At 36.1% G+C, this 19,611-nt stretch overlaps 1 long non-coding RNA gene across 1 annotated transcript; it reads right to left on the bottom strand.

The window, feature by feature from the left end:
- Window positions 1-655: 655 nt before the first annotated feature.
- LOC141519937 (uncharacterized) lies at window positions 656-11,949 on the bottom strand. The gene is made up of 3 exons (XR_012477480.1): window positions 11,888-11,949; window positions 7,962-8,013; window positions 656-701 (listed from the first exon to the last, which is right to left on the bottom strand). It is a non-coding gene; the product is annotated as an uncharacterized LOC141519937 (long non-coding RNA).
- Window positions 11,950-19,611: the final 7,662 nt, after the last annotated feature.

Genomic DNA, 19,611 nt, shown 5'->3' with positions numbered 1-19,611 from the left:
GTTCATTTTTGTATTTTTTATTGGAGACTGAAGAATGTGGATAAACTTTGTACATAATGGCTGAAGCACATCAATTAGAAAGAGAAGTTTTTTGAAAGCTCTTGTGGTTAGTTATCTGTATTTCTACTTCATTTAACACAATGGAAGCATCATTTTGAGCACTGGGGAGAAGAGAAAATGATACTCCTGATGGTGAAGAATAAGAGGAATATATTACATATTTTGGGATGGTGAGACTGAGTAGGGAAGGAATATGCCCCGCTAAATGAATGGACAATTTGAATTTTACTCTTCAATGAATTTCTTTATGATACCAAATATTGGATTGAAAAGTGAAAGATGCAGTTCAATCTGTAGAGCAGTGAATTGTTTTTATAACCATAGGGAATTGCTTGACTGTTTTTAGCCTCTAGAGAACTTACCAATTTGAGTACTTCTCCAGCTCCCCTTTAGCCTGAGTAAATAATTTGGAACTATTAAAAGAACTGATTTGATTTGTCCAGATGCTTCCCCATTGACTCACCTGGTTGTAGATGCTGTTTCCTCCAGATAATCTGTAATTATGAGTCTTCTTTGGAGAAACAGTTTTCTTTCTTCCTTCTTCTTTTGCATTATTAAGTTGCAGAAGCAGGATTTCAAATCAGATCTTACCATTCCAAGGGTTTTCCTCTTTCACTGTACTTTTTTTTTCCTACGAAAGACTTTGACCCAGTTAGACTACAGCAAAGCTGAAGTTAAGAGGACCAGAGACAGAGACATTGGGTTTGGCTTGTCTTACTTATTAGACTAGCAGCAAACCATATGCTAAAGAGTTCTTCTTCATACTATCTGATGCTATTAAGTTCAGTGGTTCCCTAGGAGATTTTGAGGTTAACAATTATGGATAGGAGAATTCAGCATAAAATGTGTATCTTTTATTTCTCCACTGACCCAAAATCCAGGCTTTATAATAGAGGGAATCTAAGGAGGTCAAAGAATTCAAAGTTGTTCCAACTGGGACTTTTAAAGATCATCCACTATGTCTAATCTCTTTACTGTACAAATTGGGAACAGGAATCAAGAATTAAAGTGACCTGTATAAGGAAACTGAAAGAACTAGTAAATGGAAGAACTAGTTAATGGAAGAACTAGTAAAAACAAAAACAAAAACTAGATCTCCTGACCTCCAGCCCAGTGCTCTTTCTACTTCACTGTGCTATTCCCCAAATAATGGCTGAACCAATCAACAAGAATTATTCCCATTAAGCATTAGTCACTGTGCCTCATTCATGGCTATACATAGAATATTATATATTTATTACTGTGAACATTCCGTTATATAAAATGCAATGAGATGATTTTTGTAAAGCACATAACAAACCTTAAAAAACTATATACATATATTTTAAAACTATATATACATACACATATACATATGTATATACATATATTAGCATTTATTATCATTATTATCATCATTATTCTAATTATTGAAATATCTTAAGAATGGGAGTGACATTGTCAAAACTTTGCTTTCAGAGCATCTGTTTCACAAAAGGCGGATGACAGGATGTATACAGGCATGGATCAATGAATAGAGTGTTAAACCTAGGGTCAGGAACACCTGAAATAAAATCCAGTCTCAGGTACTCATTAACTGTAGTGGGCTGGTCACAGCTAGAGACCATGGGCAAGTCATTTAAATGCTGTTTTTCTCAGTTTCTTCAATTGTAAAATGGAAATATATTTGTCTTCCCTATTACTTTTGAAGATAATACCATCTTCTAAATTTCCTAGGCCAAAATGGCCTTTCCTCATGATGTTTCTGGTCTTTTGTTGAGAACTAGGGACAATTAAAAACAAGGGTGCAACTAAATGGCACAATATATAGAGCACTGGTCCTGGAGTCAGGAGGACCTGAGTTCAAATTCAGTCTTAGACACTTGCTTCTTATAGCAGTATGGCCTTGGGCAAGTCACTTAACTCCATTGCTCCATAAAAATGAGAGAGAGAGAGAGAGAGAGAGAGAGAGAGAGAGAGAGAGAGAGAGAGAACTAAAAACAACAACAAAATGGATCAACAAAATCCCAGGTCATGACATAATATTTATCAAGTATTTAGCACAGCGTCTGGCATAAAAGTAGATGTTAATAAATACTTGTTTGACTCTTTCCTTCTTTCATAGTAATGAATAATATGTGCAATAAATTATTCAAAAAATTAAGTGAGTAAAACCCAGAGAAATTAGATTATTTACCCAAGTTTACATGACAAGGAAATGGTAGAGATGGAACTCCAACCCTAGTCTCCAGACTCCCAATCCAATCTTCTTCTCCCCCATCAGATGAGGGAACACATCCTTGACTATTTTATTATTGAATGGATTGAAGGACATTATTTTATATCATTTTGAAATGAAACATTCATTGGGAAAAGATTAGAGCTGTATTTTTTAATAGATGGAAGAACATTACTACAAAACATTGATGACTTCAACTAATGAGAAAAACACAACCAAATACAGTGAGAAATGTGAATGCAGAAAGTTTTTACAATAAATACAGATTTCTTAATTTTAAATTCATAGAACAACTAGAGAAAACTGCTAACAAAGCATTTCTAAGCAACAGTTTGTCAGGCCAGTTTTCTTGAGTCAGAAGATTACTTTGCCATTAATAGTATTCATTCGCATACAATAAATTATTAGCCTTCAAAAGGTTTTAAAAATCATTTTAAACATTCCATATGTCAGACTTGCTTATAGAATTAATTTACTGTGATACAGTGATTACATATGTTCTGTTTCTTGCATGCAATAATCTCTTTTAACTTAATGAATTTTCAGTGGATATCCCATCAATGCGTTTTCAAAAGTGCTTATCTCTCATGCTTGGGACTCTCTCCCTCCTCATCTCTGTCTCTCAGTTTTCCTGCCTTCCTTCAAGTCTCAACATAAATTCTTACACAAGAAATCCTTTCCTGATTCTTCTTCATGCTAGGTTCTTCCCTCTGAAATTATTTGCAAATAATCCTTCACATACCTTATTTGCATGTTGCCATTCTCTTGCCTCTCCTATTAGTCTATGAGTTTCTTAGAGTAAGGGTAATTTTTTTTCGCCTTTTTGTATCCCCAATACTTATCACAATGCCTGACAATATAGTAGGTTCTTAATAAAAAACCTGTTGACTTGACTTGTTTAGCAAACCCTCTCTTTATTGATGCAAGGAAGACAAACTTTAGCCCAGCTCACAAATGCAAATTATTGTGATTTTGACTTATTTCTTTACTTGTCACTTGTTTCATTAGACCTTTTATGGTCAAATAGACATCTTGGGAGAGCTACTTTTCAGTCCTGAATTTCAAAGCATTTTTAACCCTAAACTATCCCTTTCTTCTGACAGAGGGCAACTCAAGGGTTGAAAAGATGCACCCATGAGAACATGAATATTTAACTATTAGACAAAATCCCCTGTCAACTGGCATTTCTAACAATGCATTTCCATGATGCTTTCTAAACTCTTTCAGCATTCATGGATTACTGATGAACCCAAGACAGTGTCAGTTTCCAACTGACCTACTAATAGTGTCTGTGTGGTCATGAATATATGGTTAATCCTATACTTGTATTAATTAGGCTAATTTTGGTTAAAAAAAAATCCTTCTTTCCCCCTTCTTCAATATAGGAATCCAATGAAAATACCATATTTCTTCCTTAAAAAAATTCTATGATTTTTTTTCTTCTTTTGTCTTAGTCACCCAGATATTTCCTAGTTCTTTTGTGTTTTGTTTTGTTTTTGGCAAGGGAATGGAAATAAGTGACTTGCTGAAGATCACACAACTAGGTAATTATTAAGTGGCTTAGGTCAGATTTGAACTCAGGTCCTCCTGACTCCAGGGCAGTGCTCTATCCACTGCACTACCTAGCTTTCTCCTTTCCCTAGTCCTTGATAATAAATAGTATTAGAGCTTGAAGATCTATCCTCTCTATTTTACATAGGAAAAAACTTGCAGTCCAGTTAGTTGCTTTTACATGGGTCACTAAAAGTTTTATCATTTATGCTCTTTTGTAGTCTTCTTTTTCACTGTTGCTAATGTAATTGAACTATCATTGATTTAAAGTATGAGCAATGACTGAATTCAGGGTAGGTAGGGTCAATGGTCAGTAATTACAACCATGATTCAGATAATTGTCTAGTCCTTACAAATATCCTGGACATACATATTATAAGCCAGAGACTACAGGGGATATGGAAGATATCATCCTTGCCTCCATGGTACATGGTCTAGTTGTTGGGACATGATTAATGCAAATAAATAAATAAAAGGAAAACATTTATTCCCATCTAGTATTACAAATGTCTTCAGATGTTAAAGTGCCTTTCTACCTTGGTTCATTTCCCTTTGCCCCATAAGAATAGAGAAAGTGACTATTCAAGCAGAAATGACAAGATAAGACAGCAAAGGAGAGGTGTCATCACAAGATCAGTAGACTGAGTAGAAATTAATCAATTAATCAATCAATTAATTTATCAATACACATGTCTTAAGTCACTATGGCAGTTACTAGAAATGCAAGTATAAAAGAGATAGTTCCTGATCTCATGGAGTTTTCATTCAATTAGGGAATATAAGGTGTATCATAGATAAGTCAACACAGGCTATAAGTATATATGCTCTATCAGTAGAAATGCTATATGGTATGTATGCACAAATCTATGCATTTAACACACATGCAGATATATAGAGCTTGAAATAATTTACAATAATTTGTGCATGTGTGCATGTGAGGGTGAATAGTAGCAATTGGGGGATTAGCACAGTGGATAGAGTGTTGGACATGCAGTTGGAAAGACTCAGTTTCCTGGGTTCAAATCCCATCTCAGATATTCAAATCACTTAACCCTGTTTGCTTCAATTTCTTCTCTGGAAAATAAACTGGAGAAAGAAATGGCAAACCACTGTAGTATCTTTGCCAAGACAACCCCAAATGAGGTCATGAAGAGTCAGACACTCCTGAAAAACAACTGAACAAGAACTTGAGCTGACCTTGAAGGGGGGAGCAATGAGGAAGGAGAGAATTCCAATGATGATTGACAGTTTATGTGAAGGGTTATCTCTGGATGTGCAATGGGGAACTGTGAATAGATTAGTTTGGGTGGAGTTTAGACTACACAAGAAGGAATAATGTTCCATTTAGCCAATTACCTTTAATTACCTCTGAAAAAGAGATATTTACTAAATGACTATAAAATGACTGAATGACTATAAAAAATTTTCCCCCACCTCTGAGGGTGGTAGGGGCACATTCTCCTCCATCATTTACAGTTAACAGTGACTGGGACACAATTGAGTGGGGGGGGGGGGGGGGACCGAGTTGATAGCATTAGAGAAGAGACATCTTCCTTTGAGGAGCATTTCCTGAACCCTGAAAGGGAGCTGCAGCCCACTTCACTTGAGGGAAGTGTATCAAGAATGTCACTACACATTCAATAAATATATCTCATTTGATTGAAACATAAACTTCTCTCTGTCATATAACATTCCTTATTGATATCTAGTATTACCAAATGATTTTATTCCTGAATTTCTTTGTACTAGTGAATTGTTGACCCCAATGATTCAGTATTACTCCTTGTTACTCAAGTAGGAACCCCAGAACACATCCATTTATAATTTGGTTTTCATTAATGCATCAATTTCAATGTATATATGTGGAATTTGAAACATCTTGAACAGAGATTGGTTTAGGGTGCCTTAGTACAGTTTTGAGCTTAAGTGGCCTACAGCAGTTTGGGTTTCCCAAAATAATGATCATATTTTAACCTACAAGACACCTAATATTTAAAACTCCCTTTTTGATCAGATCATCAAAAAAAAGTCAGTGGGACAGGGAAGTAATAGAATGGACAGCATGAGGTAGCATAACAGGAAAAGGACAGGATGTAGAGGTAAAGGGTTAGAAATAGCTAAACTATGCATCCTGTGGTCCAGTTACTTTCTCTTTTCTCTGTCCTTTTCAGCTTTTAAGATAAGAAACTTGGCTATGATCCAATCTAGATAAAAATCAACAGTTTCTAGGGAAGGTTTTTTTGTAAGACTGAAGAATTTCTGTGGTCCAGGATCAAGGAAAGGGAGAAAATGTATTCTGAGGTCTTCTGAAAAACCTAGGAATATCAATGGATAGTGATGATGGGAGGAGGTAGAGATTTTGAAGAACTGTTTCTTTTTTCTTATCACATTATGGAACCACACTTTATGGTTATAAATTTTAATGCCCCAAAATTATCTTTAAAAAAATAACATTCTAAGCTGATCTAACTAACCGTGGAAATTTTTGGATTCAAAGGGCAGAACTAGGAGCCATGAATAGAAAGAGCAAAGAAGAAAATTTTGGCTTGAAATAAGGCAAATCTTTCCAGTGATTACTGCAATGTAATGGGAGAATTGGATGATTTGGAAGGTAGAGGGGTCACCCTAAGTAGAGCCAGCAAAAGGTCAGGAACAACTGATGGAAAATACTATAGAAGGTCATTTTCTAATCTAAATGGATTAAATGGCCTTTGAAGTCCTTCTGGTTCTGAGATGCTTTGCTGTGGATAATACTTGAATGCAATTTGTTTCAGAAACAAACCCAGCTACAGTGGATTGTCATAAGGCTCAGATATAACAGGATCTCTCACAATTAACTGACATTCTTAACCAAAAGTAAAAGTTTTATGAAGTTAAAACTTATAAATTTAGGTTATAAATATAGGCAATGATCATAAAAGTATAGGGGAAAGACAGCTGGATAAGGAATGGTCAAATCAAGAGGCAGCTGAATGACCCAGGGATTGGAGCACTGGACCAGAGTCAGGATGTTGTTGCTGTCCTTTGCTCTCCATGAAGACCATGACATCAGGGAAATGATTCCAAGACATGCATGTGAGTTGGATTTACGTGAGAGAGGGCTGTGCAAATTCAGCAACCACACCCTCTCTGTCACTAGATGCTGTGGGAGACCAATGCCTTTTTAAACTAATATCTTTAAAAGGTCTCATGGGGCAGGTCCATTCAGTGATTAAGGCTACATATGGAAGGAGGTGAAGATTGACCTTTTATCTACTCAAAAAAACAAACCAACCCCACCCCCCAAAAAAAGAAAAAACAAAACCTAAACCACCAATTTGTGAGGGAAGAGCCTTTTGGTTTCTGGCCAAAGCAGAAACAATTACTATTTGCATTCACCTGAGCCAATCAGAGCCCAAACAATGAACAAGTTGGGCTTGTATTGGAATCTATTTTTGGCCAATTAATGAAAACCAGAGTGATTTTGTTTAAGTCTTGGTCCTTAAGAAAGAAATCTAGGGAAGGGGAAGGAGGGGAAAAGAAGTGTGTGTTGCCCAACTATTATGTCGTTTTTCATTTATTTTTTGTTTGTTTTATAATGTATGCAATTTTTAGTATAGTATTTGGGGGCAGCTAGGTGGTGCAGTGAATACAGCATCAGCCTTGGACTCAGAAGGATGGGAGTTGGAATCCAGTCTCAGACACTTGACACTTACTAGCTGTATGACCCATATAGTCACTTAACCCTGATTACCTCACATCAAGGACCATCTCTTGTCATCCTGAGTCATATCTGGCCACTGGACCCAGATGTCTCTGATGGAGAAAGTGAGGCTGTTGACAGCACACAGTCCCACCTCATTCATATCCAATTCTTATGCTTGTTATGACATCTCTTCCCCTAATGTTGTGGTCTTTTTATATAAAGAAGGACAAATATCAACATTACCATTTCTAAATTTTTCTTCTGCATATCTTTCATTCCCTTCTAGTTGAATGTAAGCTCCTTAAGGACCAGATTTGTTTCTTTTATGCCATTTTGCCAATGGGAGCTAGTTTAGTGTCATGTATTGTAAGTATTTAATAAATGTTTGCTGAGTTGAATTGAATTGAGTCAAAAAGCTTTACAGTTTTTAAATAGATTGATTCTTACCTCCAAAGACAGAAATCCATGCAATTTAAGGTCAGAGATGTTTTTATTCAACCTGGGAACATAAAAAGACAACTTTAGCATGTTGGGTAATACTGAGAATTTTCAGACTGGCAGTGGGCACCAGTGTGGGACTCTGCCCACTTCTCCTGTCCTTTTAATGTTCAAACAGCAAGCCATAAACTGACATTTTGAAGGATGGTCTAAAACAAATCGCCTTTTCCCATTGGAGTGTATTATTAAAACTGCAGTCCCATAAATTTGAAATAGATAACTCTCCCCATGTCACATTGTAAAATAAGTAATTTTCTGCTACTAAGAAAACAAATTCTTTTGCTCAATCACATCTAAAGTCATCCAAAGTGCTGACAGACTCAGCATTATACCAAAGCTTGTTTTCGACAGTTTCATACATTTCTAACTTTGTCAACAGTGAGGCAATAAAGAGGGAATTTAGAAAGGCCATCAAAAAAAAAAGTCACAGTTAAACAAATTTCTGAGGGCCATTTCACAGGCAGATTAAGACAATCTTCAAAGAGAAAACATTATTTCATTTTGACTTTCCTTGTACCAGCACCTGAATTTCTTCTCTCATTCTCTATCTATAAATCTGATTTAATTGTGTCCCTTATTTCTATGATGATGTCAGCTCCCCTCTCTTTTTCTTTTCCCTTCCTTACATGCTAATCATTCTTCAAATATCATCTCATGGGCCTTGAAGGAAGTTCCAAAAAGCCCTCCCTGGCATTACCAAACTCATCATCTCTTTCCCCTCTGAATTTTCATTGTACTCTATTTGTTATGTTTTCATCTTATTTTATTTGGTCTTAGGAAACTCTTTTGTCTTATGGTTATCTATGATTAAATGAGATGGCAGAAATAAAGCATTTTACAAGCTTTAAAGGACTCTACACAAATGAACAATCTTTATTAGTATGTCCCTGTCTTGTATCCTTCTCCCAACAGTCTATAAATTCAATAAACTTCAATGGCTCCCTATCAAATACAAAATGTTTGGGAATTCAAATCCCCCTCATAATCTTAAGCAAGCCCTCTCCTTCCACCCCCTTTCCAGTCTTCTTACACCTTTCTTCTTGCCAGGTACTCTTCAGTCTAGTAACACTGACCTGGTACTGGCCTGCAAGCAAGTTATCTTTCTCTTGATTATTCACCATGCCTGGAATGCCCTTCCTCCTCACCTAATAATTCTGATTTATCCTGGCTTCTTCCAAGTCCCAAGTTATATTTTCTATAGGAAATTTCTCAATGCTTCTTAATTCTAGTATCTTCCTTCTGCTAATTATTTCTTATTTCTCTTTTCTAAAGCTGTCTGTATATAATTGCTAGCTTGTTGCCTCCCACATGTTTTGAGAGATAAATATTTCTTATTTCTCTTTCCTATAACTGTTAATACATTATTGCCAACTTATTGTCTCCTCCATAAGTTTTGAAAGATAAATATTTCTTATTTCTCTTTTCTATAGCTGTTTGCTCATTATTGCTAGTTTGTTGTCTCCTCCATTAGTCTGAGAATTCCTTGAAGTCAGGGATTATTTTTTGTTATTTTAGTATCCCCAGGGTTTAGCACAGTGACCAGGACAGAGTAGACACTTAAGAAAGTGGTCAGTGACTGACTAGCTAACTCCACTCCTTGAGGTCAGGGACCATGTCTTATTTACCTTTTGAAATTCAATCCATACTTCAAGCTAAATGGCATTTCCTAGTCAAAAATAACTTTTTCTTCTTAGAATCTTCCATAATATCATAACTATCTAATGGGTGTCTTTTATTCTATTTTGCCTCATAGATGCACATTATTGCCCACTATGCTGCATACTTCCTGGCTAAATTATCAAGTTTATGGGTTTGGAGATCATATCTTTGTATCTCTTCCACAGCTTTACAGAATGTATAGTATATTGTTGATGCTTTAAAAATTGTTTTTAATTCCACTGAATTGAATAATAGGTGCTTAATTAATGATTATAAATGAATGATTTCTACAGTGTCTACTGCTACATATAGAGACAAAAGACATGAAATGTTCCACAGGACTTGGTATTTGCACTATGGTGAGTATTCAAAACTGTCTATGATCCTCATCAGCTCATTAGACAAATGCAGACCATCTCATTTACCCACTCTCCTTAACCTTCACCAAGTCATTTCCTAGGTTATAAAAGTATGAGGTTATAAACATGTAGCTCTACACAATAGGAGGAAACCAAAAAAAAAATCAAACAAAACAACTTGGGCCACTGCCCAAATACTTGTGAATTGTTCAGAACATTTAATATTATGAGTCTAGAGAGAAGACCAGTAGTGTTAAGGGGAATGAGGATGAGTAGGGGGCGGGGATGGGAAGGAAATGGGTTATGAGTTATTTTGAGCATCTCTGCAATGAAAGAAAAATAGAAGTGAAACAAGGGGAGGGTTTATCCACAGGAACACATTGAACTGAAGTAGTTGCTGCCTAGTACAGTTTCTGACACCTGGCAAAAAAGTAAATTCTAATTCCACCTCAGTCACTAATGCATTCAGAAGTCACCTCCTTCAGAAACCCTTCCATGATTTATTCTCAATGACTATTGTCTTGGCAAGTCTCTGAGGCTTGGCTAGGATTCAACCAAACATTCCAAATTCAGCTCTATCTAGGAATGAGTTGTTCTTTACAAAGGGACTTTCTTCTTTATCATCATCACCACCACCATCACCAACAAAGAATTTATTAAGTATGTGCCAGACACTGCTAATTGCTTTATAAATTTTATCTCATTTGTATCTCACAACAACTCTGGGAGATAGGTAGGTGCTATTTTATTATTTCCATTTTACAGAAGAGAAAACCAAGAAAAACAGAAGTTTAAGTGACCTACCTAGGATCACACAGCTATTAAGTGCCTTAGATCAAATTTGTATTTAAGTGTGTGTCTGTATATTATATATGTTACCCATTTTATGTATATATATATATATATATATATATATATATATATATAACCCATTTGACATTAGCAGCCTTGCTAAAATATATGTACCCATTTACTCATTTCCCTACCTTATAAACTGAACATATACTTCTATTTTCTGTTTTGAAGGATCTGTGATCTCACCAATATTTTTCTCTCCAGTATTACCAATTAAAATCTCTCTGTACCTGATCCCATGTCTTTATCCATGTATTTCTTCAAATCCTCTTTGAATTTAAAGCTAAAGTCTTTTCTCTGGTTATTTTAACCAGAGAAATTTTAATATTATGAGAGTAGTATATATTAACTGTTTTAGGCAATGAAGATTGAGTCACTTGCTCAGGGTCACACAGCTAGTGTGTGAGGTTGGATTTTGAACTCAGGTCCTCCTGACTTTAGGGCTGGTGCTCTGCATCATCTGGTTGCCCCATAAGAGTAGTTTATGCTTAGCATACTCAAAATATCTTAACATAATTCAAGCATCAGACTTTCTACTTTCTATCACTCTTCATTGTTGGTCTATATACTTTTTCTGAGGATACACATTCTCAATGACTTTTTTTTTGTTTACTTGTCTCTCATTTGATAAATAGAATCTTCTTTTTTTTTGATCCTCATCATTCTTGATTTCTCTATAGTTTTACTATTGTTGACTAACCTCTCCTTATGGATATACTCCTTTCCCTTTGTTTCCAAGACTCTCTCATGGCTTTCTGCCTTATTCTTATTGCTTATTCTTAGTCTCCTTTACTGGATCACCAACCCTGTCCTATGCCCCAAAGATCTATTCTCTCTATCTCTATGTCTCTCACTCTGTGTCTCTATCTTTGTCTTTGTTTCTCTCTGTCCTTTTATTTCTGTCTGTCTTTCTGTCTCTGTCTGTCTCCTTCCCCTCTTTTTGGTGAGTTCATCAGCTCTCATAAGGTCAATATGCAGATAACTAAACAGATTTATAATCACCTCTAGTCTCTCTCCAGAGATCCTGTTTGAAAACTCTGACTACATGTTGGACATTACCAATTGTAGATCCCAATGGCATTTTAAACCCAGCACATCCAAAACAGAGCTCATTATGAGATAATTCTGAGTCACAAGGTCAACAATAGTATGTCCTTGACTCATCTTTTGAGCCCTTTTCTATTCTCTCTGATGTACCAATATCTGAGGTTGTGGGGGTCCTTGGAGTATACATCATAATATCCTGACACTAACTGGTATTGTCTTTGCTTACCATCTTTGTCTCCTTGTCCTCAGTCCATTCTAAACTTCTTTAGCATCTCTATTTTACAGGATGTTTTATATCAGTTCATCTTTTCTAAAAAAAGATGATGGACTAAATATTTCATACTTGTCCATTTGAGGTTTTTAAAATTGATAGTGTTTGAGCAAAATGGATAAAATACTAGCTCTAAAGTCGGAAAGATTTGAGTTTAAATCTCACCTCAGAAACTTACTAACTGTGTGACCCTGAGTAAGACTTAGTTCTGGTTGCCTCAGTTTCCTCATTTGTAAAATGAGTTAGAGAAAGAAATAACAAACCACTCCAGTATCTTTGTCAAGGAATCCCCCAAAGGGATCAAGGATGAAATGGACATAACTGAAACAAGTGAACAAACATAACAACAACTAAGGTTTACAAAGCTCTTTTGTGTATAGTCTCATTAGATGCTTATTAACTTACTGTAACATGAAAGTATACTTATTTTATGGATGAAGAAACTGAGGCTCAGGGAATTCACCAGGAATCAAATATTAGGAGAATATTAGGCTGACATCTTGGTGGATGTGGAGTCAGAAAGACATCTGCATGAGTTCAAATCTGACTTCAGATACTTACTAGCTATGGAACCATGGGCAAGTTTAACCTAGTTTCCCTTGATTTCCTTATCTGCAAATTGAGCTGGAATTTCTTTGCCAAGAAAATCCCAAATAGGATAATGAAGAATTGGACCTAGACTGAACAAGAACAATGAACAAAATAAAGTCCTTTCAAAATGATTCCAAATCATATTTTAAAGGTGAACTTTGTTGTGCTAAACAAAGAAACAAGAAACTGCTGACTTGCTAAATGGCTCCAGACTACTGTGTTTATATAGTTAGTTGTTTTGTTTCCTCTTCTTCCTCTCAAGTTTGTACTTTTCACATAGCTGTAAGGGACAAGTTAGAAAATGTGAACCACTCTCTCTCCCACAGAGTAAATGCATAAGCTTTAGGGCCACTGTTCATCTCAGAAGATCTTTCTGCCTGCTTGGGTGTTCCTATATTCTGCTGGTCTGGCATTACCAGAAGTCAGACTTTTAGAGAAATAAGCTATGAAGTTAGTCATTCATAAAAACATTATTGTCTTTATTTGTGCGTAATAGAAGTTCATGTCCAAAGTTCATGTCTCAAGTTTTCTTCTTATAATTGTGTGACTGTGAAATCACGTAATATTTCTGATTCATTCTCATTCATCATAAAGAAATAATAATACCCTTACTTGGGTTGCCATAGGATAATCTGAAGATCAAATGATATGATTAATATAAAAGTGCTAGTAGTAAGAGGGTATGGGTGGCAAACTAGGTGGCATGATGGATAGAGTACTGTAACTAGATAGAGTACTGTTTCCTTCTTTTTGATTTTTATAAGGCAATGGGGTTGTGACTTAATTATCAAGTGTCTATGGTCAGATTTGAATTCAGGTCTCCTGACTCCAGAGGCGGTGCTCTATCCACTATGCCAATTAGCTGCCTCCAAAACTTCTTTTCTTGAATGTATATCTGACCTCAGATGCTTACTAACTGTGTGATCTTGGACAAGTCACCTGTTTACCTCTTCATCTGTAAAATGAGTTGGAGAAGGAAGTGACAAATCACTCTGGTATCTTTGCCAAGAAAACCTCAAATGGGGGTGGCTAGGTGGTGCAGTGGATAGAGCACCAGCTCTGGAGTCAGGAGTACTTGAGTTCAAATCTGGCTTCAGACACTTAATAATTACCTAGTTGTGTGGCCTTGGACTAGTCACTTAACCCCATTGTCCTGCAAAAACCTTAAAAAATATATGATTCAAGAAAACCTCAAATGGGGTCACTGAGTCAGGCATGATTGAAAAATGACTGAACCAAAAAACGGTCTTCAACTCTCAGCTATGATTATTGATATTACTGTTATTAGCATATATTGCTCTATGAAATTGTGCCTCCTTTGATTCCTAAATGTCTTCTCTTCTCAATTCATCTGTGAACTTTTTAAGGGAAGGGTTAGTTTGTTAATATTGTGTATTAACCATAGCATCTCATTCATACTAGACATACCAAATATGCTTAATGAATGTTGTTGATTGACATCTATTTCTGGCCAACATTTTAAAAAGTTGACCATTTTATGTTGGTCTTTTATAAAAGTATATGGTCATGATTTGAAGTTAATAACTAAGGATTAAGGAACAGTAGTAAATAGTCTTTGAGGAATCTTATCCTTAAAATGTATATTTTAGGCCTTTGGAGTTCATTGTTTCCTGGACAAAAATATCATCACATGGGATGTAAAGAAGATGTTTGTTGTTTTTTAAATCTACAGACTATATTTTTAAAATGTGCATATATTAATAAACTTAATGGAGAGGATTATCTCTTTCCATATAGTTTCAATCAATCAAAAAGCCAGCCACTCTCCTAGGTGGTAGGCATGAAATATTTATATAGTAACTAAGCCTATATACTATTCTTTCTAGATTCCATTTGTTCATTTGTATATTTTTAGCACATCGGATTTCATGAAATGATATAGCTACAAAACATTTTCCTTTACTCATGAGCTTGCTAGACTGATAGCTTTAGAAACTAGAATTAAGTTTTGGATTGTGATGGTGTGCATTATTTATCTTTTGGATCAGGGCTTAATAATGACTGTTTCTAAGTGAAATGAGAATAAAGTCTTGAAAATGGGCACTGTGTCTTATTCATCTTTCCATCTTATCCAGAGTTTAGCAGCAGAGGTTGTATCAACAAAAACAACAAATATTTATTGAGCACCTTCTATAGGCAGAATACTGTGTGAAGTGCTAGAAGAGAAAAGTTAAAATAAGACAAGGTTCTAGACTCATGGAATATATAATCTACTAGAAGGGTGATAACCAGAAAAAAAAGATGACTTATAAAATACTATTACATAATAAGTGCATTAGAAAATTAAAAAAAAAAGAAGTATTATGTGATGTTTAAAGTTGTCAGTAAACCTGTTAATAAGTAATTATAAGTGCCAATAATGCACCAAGCACTGTGTTAAACTCTGGGGAGGCAAAGTAATAAAAAAACAGTCCCTCTCTCAAGGAACTCTCAGTATAATGGGGGGAGATATCAGGCAAACAAACACTGATAGCCAAATGAGCTATACAGAGGGTAAATAAGACATAATTCAAAGAGGCACTAGCATCCAGGAGAATTTTTTTTTTTTGGCTAGACAATGGGGTTAAGTGATTTGCCCAAGGTCATACAGTAATTATTAAGTGTCCAAGATCTGATTTGAACTCAGGTCCTCCTGACTCCAGGGCTGGTGCTCTATCCACTGTGTTATCCAGCTGCTAGAGAAAGATTTCTTGTGGCAGATAGAATTTTAAATGGGACTGGGACATCAAGGAAGTCAGGAAGTAGTGATGAGGAAGGAGAGCATTCAAGGTGTAATGTCATTTTGAGTTGAACTTTAAAGAATTTATAGTATTTAAGCAAGTGAAAGGAACAGAGTGAGGAAGAGCCTAGAGGCAAGAATGTGTGCTGGATAAATAGCTGAAACAAAGAGGAACTGTAAGGAGTGATAGTGTAATAAAACTGAAAATGTAAGATTGTGCCAGGTGGTGGAAAGCATTGAATTCTAGGCAAAGATGTTGGAATTTTATTTTGCCAGCACCAAAGGAAGATTTTTGTAAACAGAGAAGTGACATATCCAAAGTAGTAGTAAAGATTATTCTTTCTGGTAACTGTGTGAAAGATGGATTTGAGGGTTGAGAGGTGGGGAAAAACTAAAAGAAGGCTATTGCTGATGTTTAGCTAGGTTGGTTGGTTGGTTAGTTGATTCTTGTCCTTTGTTATCAAAGAAGACCAAAATGATATCACTATGTTAGAGTTGATCTTTGGTCCTTTGGACAAATATAATAGGGGCAGTAGGGGCAGTCTTTGCTTAATTCATATCTTTGCTTAGATCTGTTCTTGGATAAAGGGAAGGTAGCAATATAGTTTGAATAATAATAAAGTACCACTGGATTTGGAGTCAAAAGACCTGGATTTGAATTTTACGTATTTTGTATCAGTCTTGTCTCTCTAGATTAATTTTTAACTTTCTGAGGCCAAGAACAAGTGACTATATCATCTTAAGTGCTCATTAACTAAAAGAAAGAACTAGTTTCTTGTCATATTACCCAAGTTTTTTCCTCTTCCTACTTTGGTCCCCAGTTTTTCCCACCTGTAAATGCAAGGATTTGGACAGAGATTTTTAAGGTTCCTTTCATCTCTGGCATTTTAGATTCTGTGATTTCAAATGACCGTGGGCAGAACCATATGAAAAAATAATGATGTTCAGCCTTAGTTCTCAAAGAAGACCATGACATCAGGGAGGTGATGCCATGACAAGCATGCGAATTGGATTTGAATGAGGGGGTGCTGTGCTAAGTCACCAGCCTAACTTCCTCCTCCAGAGACAACTGGGTCCAGTGGCCAGATATGGATCAGAATAACTGGAGATGGTCCTGGATTTGAGGCAATCAGGGTTAAGTAACTTGCTCAAGGTCACACAGCTAAGAAGTGAGAGTTTCTGAGTCTGGATTAGAACTCCTGTCCTCCAGTGCTTCATTTACTGTACCACCTAGCTGCCCCTGAAAAAATATATTAGTGCCAAGGACAATTTTGGTATGAATTTAGTAGCACAAAAGTATAGACAAATCAACTTTGTAAGTAATGACCTAAAAATAACATAAGAAACATAAATTAAACTGAGCAGGAAGAGAAATTACTTCATAAAATAGTGGATTTTATGCTAGAATGGTCCTCAATGACCATCCAGTACAACTCCCTCATTTTTACAGATGAGACTGTGGGAGATCAGCCTATATGACAATTCTCATTGTCACACTGGTTGTAAGCTTCTTGGAATATGAAACCAGTTCTTCACTCAAAAACTAGTACTCTTTCCTCTGGATTATTATAATATCTATATTCTAACTTTTGGTTCCCTGGGGGAAACGTTTTGTTTGCTCCTACTCTAGTTACCATTCTGGCTTTGAGAAAGGGACTTAAACTATTTTCCCTTTCCAAAACATCTTGGAAGTTATAATGAGGGAAAGGGGGTTCCAATTGCAGTGATGTAATCAGTGTCTGTGTTGTATTTCCATTTTTCAATAAATGAAGATTGTTTTTTTTTCCTATGGGGCTTTAGGGCTCTCAGGGTCTTTAGGTTGTTCCTGTTCTCATGAGACATATATACAAGGCCATCATGTCTATAATGTAACCTAGGAAAATTCAGAAATCACAAGCAGACCTGAGGCAAGAAATTGGTTTGGAAACATTTAACTTCATTACTACATTTCTATCCTGCAGGGAGAAAATAAAAATATTGTAAGACTAGGAAAAATGTGTGGAAGAAAATTATTTATAAACAGGGGAGTTAAAAAAAAGTTTCTTCTGCGATGCCATATGGGGGAAAAAACCTCAAACCTCATTGCTCAAATAACTCTCAGGGTGAATAGCTAAACACTTAAGAGTTTATCCCTCTCCCATCCCTGAAGTTACTAAATTCACATTTCAGGATTGATGCTTAGTACTGAAAGTAATTTTGTGTCCCCAATCACCTATAAACTTTGTTTGATTACTTAGCTGCTCCCACAGTGTTAATAATAATGATTACTTACATTTAAAGAGGATCTAGAGTTGGGAGGGAAGTCTGAATAATAATGACTGCTGCTGGTGATGATGATAACTGGGATAGGTGATGCAGTAGATAGAATACCTGCCCTGAAGTCAGGAGGACTTGAGTTCAAATCCAACCTCATACATTTACTAGTTGTCAGACCCTAGGTAAGTCACTTAACCCTGTTTGTTTCAATTTTTTCATCTGTAAAATAAACTGGAGAAGGAAATGGTAAACCACTCCAGTATCTTTGCCAGAAAACCACAGAAGGGGTCTTGAAAAGTTGGTCACCAAATGAAATGATTGAACAACAAGGGCTTTTACTATGATATAATTTACTCTAGATCTTTAAATGTCCCTAAACATTTTTCATGCTTCCAGTTTCTTTGCACCATCAGGCTCCTCTGGCAAACCAAGGCAACCTGCTCAATGTATGTTTGAGAGCAGAGTGATTCTGAATGTAAGGTATTGTGTTAGAGAAAGGCACAAAGTTTAAGATGGACATGCTCTCTGCCCTAATGGAGTTTACAACATAGTATATGTGTATGTATGTATGTATGTATGTATGTATGTATGTATTTGTGTGTGTACAAAAATACAAATGCAAATGTAACAACAGTCCTGTCTTCTATTCACTCACCAACTTTTATCTATCCTATGTTCTAGGCAGAGAAGTATTTTAAAGATCATCAAGTACAATTTCAACTACAATTTCAACTACAACTCTCACATTCCAAAATGAAAGTGAACTAATCTAGTAGAAACATCCAGTTATGCTGTTAATGCCTTAAAATGGATTGATCCATTTCTCTTCTAGCAATCCTTAAAATAGTGGCTGGCATATAATGGACAGTTAATAAATGCTTATTAATTGTTTATTGACTTATTTCTGAAGATAATACTGAGAATTTCAGGACCAGTGATAGTCCAGTGAAAGAAATATTTTGGGGCTAGAGCTCTCCAGGTGAATTTTAGAAATGTAAGTCACTTATCTAATTTTGTAGAGATCAATCTTAGGGTCATAGATTTAGAAATGGAAGGGATCTTAGAATGCTCTTAGGAAAGCACCCTCATTTTACAGATGAGGAATCTGATACTCAGAAACATCAATTGACTTGATCCATGTTCCACAGTTATCAAGTAGTGTGCATATCCCATGTAGAACAAATCAAAGGAGATAATGTTAGTCAATATTCTTAATTCACCAGGATATTACTGGCAATGTAGAAGAGTCTGTGGATGTGTCCATATGTGCATGTGTAAGATGTGTGTCATTGTGAATATGTGTCTAATGTATGTGTACTGTATTGTGCTGTGCCTTGTGCATGTGCATGATGTGTGTCTATGCGAAATTGTTTTGTGTGCATATGTGTGTGGTGTGAGTATCTGTGGGAATGTCTGTTTGCATCTGTACACATGTGCATTGCATGTGTGGTGTATGTCTTGTGTCTGTGTGTGTATGTGAACATGGCATGCATGTTGTGTGGCATGTGAGTAGGTGCCCCTGTGAGAATGTATGTTTGTGTGCATGCATGCATGTGTGGTGTGTCTCATGTCTCTGTGTGTGTATGTGTGTGTGGTGTGTGTCTCTGTGTGAATGTGTGTGCATGCATGTGTGTAGTGTGTCGATGTTTGTATGTGTTTGGTGTGCTGTGCCTGCTGCTCTGAGGTATGTCTGTACAAGTGCACTGGCTGTGCAGGCAGGGTGGTGAAGGAGTGAGAGGTCACAGCATAAGGCCTAAGGTGTTTACAAAATAAAAATAAAATTAGCTTGTGTCCACACTCCACCTGTTCCCTCTCCCTAAT

Source organism: Macrotis lagotis, chromosome 4, assembly GCF_037893015.1.
Source record: "Macrotis lagotis isolate mMagLag1 chromosome 4, bilby.v1.9.chrom.fasta, whole genome shotgun sequence".
NCBI lineage: Eukaryota > Metazoa > Chordata > Mammalia > Peramelemorphia > Peramelidae > Macrotis > Macrotis lagotis.
The sequence above is the reverse complement of the archived record's forward strand: the minus strand, read 5'-3'. Positions and strand labels throughout refer to the sequence as shown.